General features: G+C 43.0%; 1 long non-coding RNA gene across 1 annotated transcript in view; it reads right to left on the reverse strand.

The window, feature by feature from the left end:
• LOC122379068 overlaps positions 1 to 14,668 on the reverse strand; it is a 120,334-nt gene that overhangs the window by 48,537 nt on the left and 57,129 nt on the right. The window lies entirely within an intron of this gene.

Genomic DNA, 14,668 nt, shown 5'->3' on the forward strand with positions numbered 1-14,668 from the left:
AGGGAAATATTAAAATTTATGTTAATGACAAAAAAAAATGATTTATGACTATCGTTTGCACAAGTCGTGCTCGTGTCGCTTCACTCCTTGCAAGCAGGGTTGTATACCAATCAAGTCGATTGAATTGATTGATTTGTTTCAACGCGTATTTTGAGTTGATTGGATTGAGTCGATTGACTTTTCAAGATGACTGGTTGACTGACTCGTTTGACTTAAGCGACTGGTTGACTGATTTGATTCCCGAAAATTAGAGTGACTCGTATGATTGAGTCGATTGAATGGAAAGTTCAAATAAGTTTTAGTTGACGAAAAATAATGACACCAATTGATGACACCAAAGATCACAAAACTACACTGAAAACTGCTTGTCATCACAACTGCAATATGGAGTAGATGGCCAAATAAAGAACAGGGCCTAAACAACATGAACAGCCAACGTTGACTTTCAACTGCAATAACTGCTCCAATCCTGGTGATAGAACCTGGCGATGCACCTACCTACCTTCCTTTCTGCACTCAGCAGGAAACGTTTTTTTTTAATCCAGATGATAAAGTGCAAGGCCCTATATACTAATAAAGTGTGATTAATTAATAATTCACATCTCCACATCTCCTCAGAAACAACCCACTGAACTCTATAAATATCTGAAACCCCTACAAAAATAACTGAAACAAAAACGCCGTTTTCGTCTCGCTGATTACGTTTACGTACAATTAATAGCTAATTTGCTGCATTGTTTAATTTGCAGCAGAACGTTTGTTGATCCCTTTCTCCTGAGAACCTAAGCATAACATATTTAATGTATTTCATTTTCCTTAAAATATTTTACCGAATATTACTAAGTGTTTTTATTTCAAATGAAATAATAATTAAAACGAAATTGGTGCTGTACAACAGATTTATTTTATGATGATCTACCATACTACATGATAATCAATGACGTCATCTTACCAAAAAGTCAAAAGATAGAATAAGGATTTATAAAAGCTTAGCATACTTATTGGCAAAACCAAGTTTCGCAGTCACGCCGTGCTGTTTTCCCAGAGTCCCTGTCCTCTCCATTTCCTTTTAAATATTAATCCTCATCCCTATCCCCCAGTCCTAACAGTTTCAAATTGTATTGCAATAAAATGTTTTGAATTCTTCACATATGTACCTAACATTGACATGCCACGTCCAGAATCGTGGACCGCTAAATACTTCAAATCTCTTCCTTCCCAATCTGACAACATCCCATGTCTCAAATGCACATTGTGTGGAATGATTTTTCAGGCTGCCCGTCAGTCTCTGTCTAACCGAAACAGTCACATGCATGATGCAGGTAAGATATTTATTTCTATTTCCCTATGGTTAATATGTTATTGATGCATATTATCCATTAAAATAGACATGGTGTAGGGTAAATGGCCAAATCATGAATACTGCCAAAATCCGAGCAGCCAACTTTCAACTGCAATATCTGATATTTAGTGTGAATGGAGTTGGAATATGGCCAAAATTAAATTGACTACTTTTAGGTGAAAGGTGGCGATTTGTGTTTAGGGGCGAGTCAACTACTGGGTCATTTTGCACCCATTAAATGAAACTTCTGCTCCAATTCTACCCATTGAACCTCAATATCATGATCCACCTGTCCATCACTAGGCATCCTCCCTTATTACATAAAAACTTTGAATGGCATGGCAATTTATGATTTTAAATGACAATATTTTTATGTTTCTTCTGTAGGTAGGTAGGTAAGTAGGTAGGTAGGTAGGTAGGTACACCAGACTGCTATGGACACTTTTCCAAGTTGGTGGGGCAAAAAAACCTAATGTATGTCTTGGTTTGAGTCGTTTGATTGAGTTGATTGATTCCTTTCATTGTCGCGTTTGAGTCGATTGAATCAATTCCCGAAAACTGCTCTGACTTGATTGATTTGATTGGTTTCCCAAATTTGTCGTGATTGAATTGATTGCTATTGATTGAGTCGTATACAACCCTGCTTGCAAGATCGATGCTCAACTTTTGCGTTGTGAACCATGTGCAACGTCATAAACGACGTTACATAGATATTGGAGTTTTTTTGTCATTACATATTCCCAGGGGTGGAGAAATATGCCGAGTTGGGGTTGCACGGGCGCAGCAAATCCGCCGCCGCCCTGGCGGTGACCTTGACCTCCGCCGTCTGGTGCGGCTCCAAAGCCAAGCCGGCGCAGCCGGCGTGGAATTGGGAAGACTCGTGCTACCCCAACTCGGCACATTATTGTCCACCCCTGATTATTCCGCACCGTATAGACAGTGTTTACAATTGCTTCACGTGCAAAGAGAGAAAATTGTCAGATGTTTACCTGATTTGTTAAACGTCTAGACGTTTGTCTAGTCTGAAATATGCCCTATTTTTACATGAAATGTATTTTTTAACTTAAGTGACCGAAAGATGCGGGTGGTACGGGATAAAATTATTAAACCACTCGTAGGTAGACAAATATTTTAAACGTCTCGCCTATCGAGTCGACGTTTAAAAATTTGTTCTACCTACTCGCGGTTTAATATATATTAATTACCGTTCCAACTGAAATACTACCGTTCCAACTGAAATACAAGGTGGTTATATATTAAACCGCGAGTAGGTAGAACAAATATTTTAAACGTCGAGCGGTTAGGCAAGACGTTTAAAATATTTATCTACCTACGAGCGGTTAAATAATTTTATACTGTACCGCCGATATCTTTCGGGCGCTTAATGATAAAGAATACATTTTATATAAAAATACGACACATTTCAGACTAGACGAAATGTCTACTAGACGTTTAACAGTTTGTTAATCGTCTATAATCGTCTTATAGACGTTTTAAAAATCAGTTACACTACATCTGATATTTTTCTCTCTTTGCACGTGAAGCAATTGTAAACACTGTCTACGGTGCGGGATAACCGCATTTAAACATCCACGCGCTATCCTCTAAATTACAGGGTCATCAATAAAAGATGACATAAAGTCAGCCCCGCTAGAGGCGTAAAACATATTGCATAAACAGCTCACCGTTGGAATGATAAATCTTAGACATTTTACAGAGCACAAACAGAAATCAGTTGTGTCGCTCGAAGAAAACTTGCTTCTCCGTGCGGCAGACCTCGGCCAAGACCTTCGCTCCGTGCACATCCTTGTATGGAATCAACTTTTGTGGATTCTTCGGCGAAGGAGCCTGCATATTATTCTTGCGGGTGCTTGCTGTAGCGCGAGCCACTTTTCGTCACTCAATATCACCCTTTCGAACCATTCTTCCGATTCACTGAGCCGTGAGCCAAAAGGTGCACGCTTCCAGCCTCGACACCGTGCTGTCAGGAGAGATGACGGTCATTAGGATCGGACGATAATGTTTCCAGTTCAGTTTCTTCTTGTGGAGGATTGTCCATTTTAGAGATGTCAATCAAATACCAACTTTTTGGCATACCGATACCAAACCGATACCAACTTGGTATTTGGCGTTTCGAGGCTAACACATTTGGTATTTTGTTGGTATTGTGAATCCTCGCTACTGTAAAAGAGACTGTGACTTTGGTAAAAAGTTGGCATTTCCCTGATATTCCCAAGTCGCTTCGGTTTCGGTATTTTCCCACGGTTCCTGTTGGTATTTGGCTTGCTATCGGTATCACGACTTTCTGTAATTGACATCACAAGTCCATATATTTAAAAATGCCTTCCCAGGTTTCTTAAGCCATTGCGAACGTGAATACTGGACAGATTACTGAAGAATTGCTAGACTCTCTTCACCTTCGAGCAACTGAACAAGATCCCAGCACCCCTGGTCTGTGGTCACTCTGCAGTCTGGATTTTCCTGCTTGGATTTCACCGTTTAACCTCAAGCAACTCAAATTGCGGAGCAAACTCAAGAGTCCAAGACCCTTGATGAACTGAACGCTGCCGTGAGTCGTCGAAGGCTTCGTCTGCACTCTGCACGATGGCCGGCGATCATTTGGGGCTCCAGCGGGGGCTTACTTTATGTCATTCGCTAATGAACAACCTGCACTTGTGCACGTGACCTGACCTCAGAGGTCACATGCTGATCTGACACTTTTAACTTGATTGTGAATCGCTGGGTGTTGTTTTTGTTTGCCAGGCTTTTAGCTTAATAATGGGCGAAACGGCGGGGTCCCCCCCCCCCTACACACACACTCTTGACGTCTCTCGGTATTCAGAAAGCCGATAGGTCCGACGAGGAATAACGGATACAACGACAACGAGATACGTGCACTCTTGAAATATGTTTGTTACGTGTGGATTTGATTTTTGAGAACGTTTCCTTGTCTTGTCTACAAGCTGAAGTTCGCCAATCAGCCTTATCATACTTAGCTGCATCGCTTCGAGTCCCATCAGTGGGAATGGCTTCTACACTCTACACTATTAGTGCTTTCTTGGAATGATATCACGTTTGATAGAATTTTTTTGATGAATATTTTTTTTCTTGCATTCCTCTGTTCGTATTGTATGTATTCAGGTGCTTGCATCTTCTGTCACACTGTCTCATTGTGAGTGTGATGTGATGGGAGTGTGAGTACCTACTCCTGACTCCGGGGCTGGCTGGATTTGTTTTTCATTGTTTAAGACATCACCCTTGCACCTTCCTAACCTACCAATTCTTGGTAACTTCACCTTTATAGTAAATGCTATATTGTTATGTTGCACCTTCCTACCTACCAATGCTACCAATACTTGGTAACTCCGTCTTAATTACAAATGTGATATTGTGGTCATCAAGCTCAACAAGTACATAACTTCAAGTACCTATATAATTAGGTCACCTGTTGTAACTTGTAGCAGGTTCTTCCTATGCTTCGGACACTTGCATTCGATCATGGCCATGTCATACACCACCCTTCTGATGTTAACTGATCAATGATCATTTACACTAAAGCTTGTTGATTGCTGGATGTAAGCAGAGGCTCATCACCACCTTCATGCAGCATTTTGATAACAGTTCACTTAACCCACTAAGTGAAGTGACTGCTTCAAACTGGAGTATGATCCTGCACTGGCATACTTCCAAAATGTATGGGTGAAGAGCCAGTGCTTTGGCACCAGGTCCAGCTCGGACCTTTTTAACCTGTGTGGATGGATGACTGAGCACCTTTGGTGCCTGGCCTTCATGGCTATTTTACCCTGATTTTAACTTCATGAGTGTGGGTGAGCTCCATGGTGAACCAAGGTATGAATGAACACCACTGAGCTTGGGTTGGCAGAAAACCCATTTTATCTGTTTTAACCTGTATGGGCTATGTGTGAGTGCCTTGGCACCTGGTCAGGCAGAATGACCATTTTATGAATGAATGTGACTTGTGAGTTGGATGGAATGCTTGATATGCCTTGAGCACGAACTGGCAAAACTTGACCTTTGCCTCCAAAATGCGGGCATCTGGTGAGAGGATGGGCTAATGCATACTATCTATGCATCTTTTTTATACAGCCAACTGTAATAACAGTTACGGAACTTATAATATCTAAGATGGAATGTGAAGTGTTTGATGATGGGTGGTGCTGACTGTTGGCCAACAGGTGTCCTGCTTTTTTCTTTTGGATTCATTAGCTGCAGCATTACATGTGAAATGTATTATAAGCCATCTATTATCATAATTCAGGTGATCTGATTAAATTACCTTTCCTTTCCTAAGGTATGTCAATAATGTTGTTTTTTCTTTTTTTTGTTTACACTAGTTAATGTATGCTGATCTCGTTTATTCAATGTGTGACTCATCTTTCCATTGATTTTATCCAGCCAGCCCTGAGGATCAAATCAGTACCTACTTGAATTGTGCTATAATTATGGATATTTCCGTTTGCTCTTTATATATGCATGGATGTATAATGGAGTGTGTGTGTGTACATTGTGCATTATGTGTGAAATGTGTGTTTGTGACTTGTGAGTCTATTAGGTATTGTAGGCTGACCCAACTTAGCACTCCTCCGGTATTATGCCTAGAGTAACGCTCGACCGATAGATGGCGGTCATCTCTGACAGTACCTAGATGGCGCTGTCGTATGCAGCCAACTCTGGAGCGGGCCACGCTCTAGGCCTTCGGGCCGCCGGCCCGGCCGTGGGCTGGGGGTTGGGCGGCGGTGTTTCCGTGACTGCGGCAGGCTGTTGCTGGTCCCACGGTGCCTCTTGGACTGCCTGGGGCCGGCGGTGGTCGGCTGGTGGTCTCGGGGTATGTCTCTGCCGCGGCCCCTGCTGCTGGCCTGCTGGGTTTGGCTTGTGACCGCCTTGAATTAAGTTTAAAATTGGGTTCTGCGTCATATCCGCTCTGGACACTGCGTATTTGTATGCAATCGACCCGGAATATTACATTGACTGACATATAATAGTATATCATCACCTTACATCGGTTCATCCCAAACGCTAGCTCGACCGAGTTTCGTTCTAGTTACTCAATTTCCTTGTGTTGTATACACTGCACAGCGTTATATGCCATTAACTACGGTTAGTTATAATGAGCTTCCACGTTTATATGATAAGATATTGCATCCATTTCATGAAACAAACACTGATTACGACGAGACTGTCAATCATGATTTTGAATCAATAAGAACAAGCTGCAAATACTATGTACTCACAAGTGATGTACCTACTGGCTCTAAAGACCCAGAAAAGCTGTATGTTATACACATTAATGTTCGGTCACTTTTAAGTACTGAAAAGTATGAATCCCTTCTTACCTTTCTGCACATGACGGATATACAATGGGACGTTATATGTATATCGGAAACATGGTTAAACGACGAAATTGATAAACACCGTAACATAGAAGGATACACTGCATTTTATGAAAATCGAGTTGGACGAGTGGGCGGTGGATCAGCCGTATACGTACGGACAGACGGTTTCGTCTCCACCACTCGCCTGGTCATGGAGTCTCCGACTGGCACTGAGTCGGTTGTAGTGCAGTGCAGCTTACCTTCTTCTAAAGTAACTATCGCACAGTTCTACAGACCTCCAGATATTTGCCCAGCTCAGTTTAATGAACAGATGTCTCTTATTCTTGAAACCATCACTACACCTACTCATCCAGTAATCATCGCTGGTGATTTTAACTATGACCTATATGATATCAACAACGACCATGACGTTGAAGTATTTTTTAATATGCTGTTGTCCTTTGGTTTTCTTCCCCTAATTTCTCTACCAACCAGAGAATGTGAGACTAGAGCATCGCTTATAGACAATATATATTGCAACAATATATCAATTACAAGTGGTCCAGGAATCATATATAATGATTTGTCAGATCACTTTCCAGTATTCATAACCATTAAAACAGCGAAACCTAGCAATGATAGGATGATGAATGCCATTACAGTTTTTAACTATAATAAGGTGGCTGATCTGCAAAATCATTTGCAGAATGACTTACATGACCTTTTACATGTAACGGACCCTAATATAGCATGTGAGAGGATTATTGAGTCCTACGCTGTTGGAATACGGAAATTCAGCAAGACCTTCGTGCCATCACGAAAAAATACTTCCAAAAAACCTTGGATTACTCCAGGAATTCTAACATCTATAGTGAGAAAAAATGTTCTGTTTTTGGTAAAAAATAAAACACCTTCTTACGAAAACATCACTAAATATCGCAAATACCGTAACGTGCTTGTAGGTATTATACGTGAGGCAAAGAAAGCATACATACAAAATAACCTAAAAACTTCGGATCCCAAAAAGACTTGGGGCATCATTAAAGAACTCACATCAGGTGCCCCGGATAACACCAGATTGCCAGAAGCATTTAAAACCGATAGTGGCCTGGTGGAAGGCCCTAAAAACATTGCCGAAAGCTTCAACTCCTACTTTACCAGCGTTGGAAGGAAGCTTAAAAATAACATTAACCATTCCTATAAAGATCCGATAGATTATCTTCCTAACTTTGTAGGAACTCCGCTACGTGAATTGTGTAGAACAGATGAGGAAGAAGTAAAGAAGATTGTTCATGATATGCGAAATGTGGGAGGTGGTCATGATAAAATAAATACCAAAATATTTAAATCAACATTCAGTGCTATAATGGTACAAATTGTACATTTTTTAAATCTGTGTCTTGAGAATAGTGTCTTTCCAACATTATTAAAACAAGCAGTTATAAAACCAATTTATAAAGCCGGCGACAAACATATTTTTAGTAACTATAGACCAATATCGTTACTTCCAGTTATTTCTAAGCTATTAGAAAAGATAATATATGCTCGTTTAAGCCAACACTTATTCTTGAACCAAATTATCAGTGACAAACAGTTTGGCTTTAGATCTGGCATGAGTACATACATGCCTATAGTGTTATTACAAGACAAAATCATAAGTGCGTTTGAAAGTGATTCGAACATGTGCGGCATTTATCTCGATTTACGTAAAGCATTTGATACTGTTGACAAGGAAATTCTTCTTAGAAAATTACTTCAGTACGGTATTTCTGAAGATGCCCATATGATGTTTCACTCATATCTCAGTGACCGTACCCAGTGTGTGGAAATAAATGGCATGCGTTCATCCTTCCTTCCAATTGATATTGGAGTCCCTCAGGGATCAATTTTGGGACCACTTCTGTTTATACTTTATATAAATGATCTCCCTTTGATATGTGGTGAACACATAAGTACACTCTTATATGCTGATGACACTGCTATTTTAATAGAAGGGGAAAGTGAGCATATTTTACAAACAAGATTAAATACCTTGATGCCAAAGGTAGCTGAATGGTTTACTTCTAACCAACTGTCTCTCAATGCTGATAAAACATATTATCAGATATACACGAACAAGAAACGACAACTTGAATTGCGAATCGAACTGAATGGTGTGATATTACAACGTACTAATACTGTTAAATATCTTGGTATTTTCATAGATGAGGATATGAAGTGGAGAACTCATATCTCCAAACTCCAGAAAGTACTGTCGAGAAATGTAGGTATTATGTTTAAATTGAAATTTTTCCTGGACAGTAAACATTTGTTATTACTCTACAACTCACTCTTTCTGTCTCACGTTAATTATTGCTGCTTTATCTACAGTAATACGTACATAACAAACCTAGGTGAATTAGACAAAATACAGAAGCGTGTCGTTAGATTAATAGACGGCCAATGTAGATTAGCGCACACTGCACCAATCTTCAAAAAATTTAAACTTCTTCGTATCCAGGACATCGGGCGACAACAGATGTTGTTACTACTACATAAAAAGATTCAAGGAATCTTACCACTTTCGATTGATGAATTATTTGAGAGAGTAGAACAAAATAGAAACAGTCGTTATAACAAACACTTCAAAGAAATATTTTCGTACAAATTATATAAAACACACACAATCTCATGGGCTGGTCCAAGGCTGTGGAATCAGATAATGGTCCCCGTTTACCCTGCTGTGCCTCTGGTGCCTCATTCAAAACACACAATAAAAAGACTAACAAAAAACTACTTTTTGAGCCAGTATTGATTATGTAATACAATACTCTCACATTAAGTATATTGTGGAGGTTCGTAACATTACGAAAACTATAAATCACATGGTGCACTATCATGATATCTTTACTCTTACCCCATGGTTTATTTTTCTTCACCATTGTTTTTATCTATTATTATTTTTATTATTATTTTTATTATTTTTTACTCTTATTCATTATTATTATTATTATTATTATTATTATTATTATTATTATTATTATTATTATTATTATTATTATTATTATTTTTATTGTTATTATTATTATTATTACTAGTATATTTTTTTTTGTTTTCATTTCATTTCATTTCATTTCCCTCGCATACTCTACATAACCACTCATTCTCATGAAACTGATCTCCGTTGGTTGCCCAGCAACAAGCCTCGCTTAGCTGGGCAAAACAACGGAGATTCAGTAAATGACCCAGCTTGAACACTGACCAGCAGATTTGTATATAATACCCCTGAATGCATGATTCCCTTCATCTGAATCCTTCTAACACTGCTCCTGTGTGGATGTATGAACGAATGTGTACTCCTGGGAATTAGAAACTAGTCACTAACTGTTTTCAGTTATGACTACTATGCCTTCTCTTACACCTTTATACTAACAGCATGATAATGTGTCTCGTTTTTTGCTTCCTTGAGTTTGTTTCATTTCCTAGCTGGGAGTGCCGCGACAATTGTCTTCATTATTTTCCTGGTGGTGTTAACGTAAGGTTCTGTGTGTCGTTGGGATAGAGGGAGGGGGCACTCCTGGTCACCTGATAATGGGTGGCGGTGTAGAAAAAAAAAAAAAAAAAAAAAAAAAAGAATTATAAAGCGAACACATAGCGAACGGGGCGAGAGTAGCACTTAACATATTGTTTAATGGTTAGCCCTACCGGAGGTTTAACAATGCAGTTATTGAAATGAACTGTTCAACACTTGTTCAGCGCCATAAATGAAATTATATTGAACAGGAAATTAAAAGTTATGAAGGTTGAAATATGCAACCGTTAAGATAATGATATAAATAGTGACGTTCTCGGCGGTATGCCGATCATGACAACATTAATTGCTATGTCCTAAACCAATTGCCACGTCTTGCAGTCTAAGGTGAAACTGCAATGAATGCTGCGTGAGCTACATGGTCCGGCATAAGTTTTATCCTAAAAAAAATGTTATCTCTAAGTTATTACATAGGGGACAGCGATTCTCTTTAGCGTTCAGTTTATTCCCCACGAACAGGGACTTACATACGAACGCAAATTTGCATGTTGGCAACTAGGTTGTGCAGTAAATACGGCTGGATTTTTTATCATGCCCGTTTGAGCTGTAACGACAAGGCGCCGAGGTTGGCCGCCGGCTTCTGTTTGTCCAGGTCCTGCTGGACGACAGCCCAAAGTTCGTCGATCAGGATGAGGTCCGGAGGGCAGCCGGCTAGCATCTCTTTCCTTCAGAAGTCTGGCACGTTCAATTCGCACCACCGCTAGGCCTTGACAGAGCGATGAGTTGGCGCACCGTCCTGATTGAAAATGCATGTCAACATGTCATTGACCATGCGTTGGCTTAGTATTGGGCCGAAGGTAGGTAATGAGCCTTGGAGAGCTCTTCCAATTGCGTCTCACGGTCCTGTTTGGAGATGTGATAGCGCTTCAGCGCGAGCCGCTTGGCCAATTTGACGCCAACTACTGGCCCCTCTTCCCGGTCGCCTTTTTCAATGCGATTTATGTAACGTTTGAAATGGTAGGCGCACACCGGCAAACTGGAACGATCAGCAACACTGCCAGCAGCCGTATGCTTACCCCACTAACACCGGACTGTGCAGACAGTTCTTCTATAATTAAGACTTGCAAAAAACAAAACAAAAACAGGCAGATGTCCCAACCAATCAGCAATGACACGCTGTGTCATTTCGGCCTGGAGCATGCCGACTGTCTGGTTCAGCTCCCTTGATAGAAATTTCAATTCACGTAGCGACGCAGCCGTTCAGGTGGACAATCTCTGTGAAACTGGCCGTAGCTCGGTGATCCGTGACCCGAGGTTCGTTCGTCACCTCGTCCTCATGCTCTGCGGCCAAGGACCGCGCAATGCAGGAGTGCAGCCTGAATCGTCATCCCTCAGGTGTGGACACGATTAGGAACAGGAAAGTGTTGTCATAGGTAGTGGACATCACTTTTGCGGAACGATATATTGTCGTCCTGTAGTGTCTTTCATTGTCAGCGAGAAGCTGCATGGAGTTAAAATGGCGAGCGGCCCTCCCGCCGGAATGGTGAGCTTCCTTCTCTGTCAAACGCGGCGCTAGTTTCCGCCTAAGCTCCGCTGGCCCGCTCGACTGCTATGTCATGCGGCACAGTCTACAAGTACAGGTGACCGGTCGCGAGATCGGAGCTCCGTAGCACCGAGTGAGTGTGGCGAAGGTGGGGGTATTCACCGCATCAAACCTACAGGTCGCCTGGACCCTTATCTTGAGACCAATAGTACGTGTTCAGCCTGTAGCTGATCGATTTGAAGCTCTGTGATGACGACAATGCTGAGTAACGACCAGGTTGAGTTGCAGACTCGGCTGTAGCATAAAGCATTGTTTAGTTAACGCTGTAAAAAACTCCCCAGTACATCAACGCCGTTCATGTTCTGCCTGAAACTAGACCTAACAAAACCAGCCGGAGACCGGCCCTAGTCAATAGGCAGGCCCGGTTGATGTACAATTACATGTAAACGAATTAGTGTAGTCTTTGTTTGATTGTGTCTTTGTTTGACAGCTTTGAGTACCTACTTGCATGTTTCCAGTTAAAAATATCAAGCTCCACATCGGGAGAATCATCAGGTCGCTTGGCGTAGGACGAGAGCGTTGGTTTCAGAAGACATTAACGCCTAAGTGTGTGGGATCGAATCCTCGCGACCTCTAATAGTTTTACAGATACAGGCCGGCATAGGGCCAGTCGTTTGTTGACGCTCCAGATCGATCATTTTAAATCCAGCAGCGTCGCTGACGTGGGGGTTGGAAATGTCGCGGGCCTGCACTTCTCAAAATAGAGGTAGGTATGGACTTCCCACTGCTGGACTCCTCTGGTCATAATGCTGGACTCCTCGGTCCACCTACACGCTACCAAAACGTATATAATTAGGTACTCGTATCTACAACACGCTGCTCAGTCATTTTGTAAAATGGCTAGGTATTTTGTAAAATGTCTAGGCATTTTGCAAAATGACTGGAGAGTCAGTCATTTCGTAAAATGCCTAGGCTTTTTGCAAAAAGCCTGGAAAATCAGGCATTTTGCAAAATGCCTAGGCATTTTACAAAATGACTGATTTTCTAAAGTGCCTGCAACATCGAGATAAGCACCCGGCGGGACCCGGCTCCCCTACCGGCGCACGCCGTTTTTAGCACACCTTCCACCAAGATAAGGCGGGCGCGACCTCCGCCTGCGGGGCGAGGCTGCGGGTCGCGGCGGGCGGGCGGGCTAGAGTCCGGGTGTCGCCTCGGCCGTCAACATACCGTGTTTGATCGTCGGCCGCGCGTCGGTGACGACTGGGGCTAGGATCGAGGACGACAGCGGGCCGCGCGCGCCTTCGTTTCTGGGTCGGATCAACACGGGCGACACGGCGGCTGCGGCTGCGGCGGCGGCAGCGGAGACGGCGGCGGGGTGGTGGGGGTTCGGCGCGGCGGCGGCGGAGGCGGAGGCGGCAGGGGGAGGGGGCGGCGCCGCCGGAGACCCCGGGCGGCCGGGACGGCGCGGCGGTTGGGCCGGAGGCAGATTAGGCTGCACGCGTCGGGCGGCAACGTGTGAGGTCACCACCGCACCGGACTCTGCGGTGACAGGTCCTATCGGCCGGCGGCCGGATGGCGGCAGATTGACACCGTCCAGGATGTCAAGAACCTCAGCCGTGCTCCGCTGGAAACTGGGTGTGTTCTTCAGGAAGCTGTGGTTTAAAATACATGTATCATAAGTGAACACTGCAACAGTGTTTTCAACCAAATGGACCAATATCAGTGCTGCAGTAGCTTTTGTTATAAGCTTCGCTATGATAAATACCAAGGCGAGAGGATTGTAAGCAGTTTCCATTCGAATTGGTTTCAGTAACACTTAAGATTGATCACATTTAATTCCACTGAGCTGAACACATATTCATTGCCGCTTCACAGTATATCACTTCATAACTGGCTCTCACCAGCTCCTTAAAGCGACACCACCTTTCAAACCATCCCCCTGACACATATCCATTATCCGGCCAGTGCCGTCCATACGTTCCAGAACGTCCCCAACCAGTGCCGTGCGCCCCCTGACACCGACCCCTCCTATCTAACTGCAGGGCCGCCGTCACAGTCCCCCTCCCCTCTCCCCGGACAGCGGACTGCAGCGCACCTCATCCTCTCCTGTACCTGCCCCCCCCCCCCTCCGGGGGGCACCTCAGTCTCCATCCGCCGCGGTGGACTAATTAGTGGATCTGTCTCCGGCCGCCGCAGCTGTCTATGGGAGTGGCCGGCCGGCTGGGCTGCGTCGCCGGTCGCAGGTGGCACGGGTCTCCGCCGAGGCGCCGACTCCTGTCCTCTGCCCTCCTCACAGAGACAGAGGCCGGGAGGACTGTCTGCCGGCCACTGTTCTTTGCCCCGCTCAGAGATAGAGGCCGGGAGGACGCCCCTCCTGCCGGTGACAGCGCGCGTGAGTGACGCCGGAGATTGAGCTGGGATTAGGGGTCACCTGCTTCCTTCTAAGAGAGGAGTGACCGACACGCTCCAAGCTCCGGATCATCTCCTGTGCAGAATACTGAGCCATTGCAATACAACATACACCTAATAGTCGAAATCTTAGCATCTGTGCGGTTCCAAATGTTGCTTTGTACTTTGAAATGAAATAAAAGATACCAAAAAATGTTGACGTACATTCACATACTAGCTCAAATAAATGTTGCATACAAATTAGTTTAAAACGTGTTTTTTACATGAAGTCGTTATAGGTACTGAGAAAGTCAACTGTGACAGACGGAAATTGAAGAATATTTCAGTACATTGGTTCATTAAAACAACTTTTCTTGCTAATGCTTACCCCTGCTTACGTTTCTAACTTCTGAGGCAATCCATTTCCAATGCAACAAGTAATAATCAACATTTCGATTAAAAACGTTTTAACTTATAACATAAAAGTGCCTGCTTTTTTTAGTGACGGTTGCATCGGTGATGCAAAATGGGATAAGCTGGAGATACAATAC

Source organism: Amphibalanus amphitrite, unplaced genomic scaffold (genome assembly GCF_019059575.1).
Source record: "Amphibalanus amphitrite isolate SeventyFive unplaced genomic scaffold, NRLGWU_Aamphi_draft 000070F_arrow, whole genome shotgun sequence".
Taxonomy (NCBI): Eukaryota; Metazoa; Arthropoda; class Thecostraca; order Balanomorpha; family Balanidae; genus Amphibalanus; species Amphibalanus amphitrite.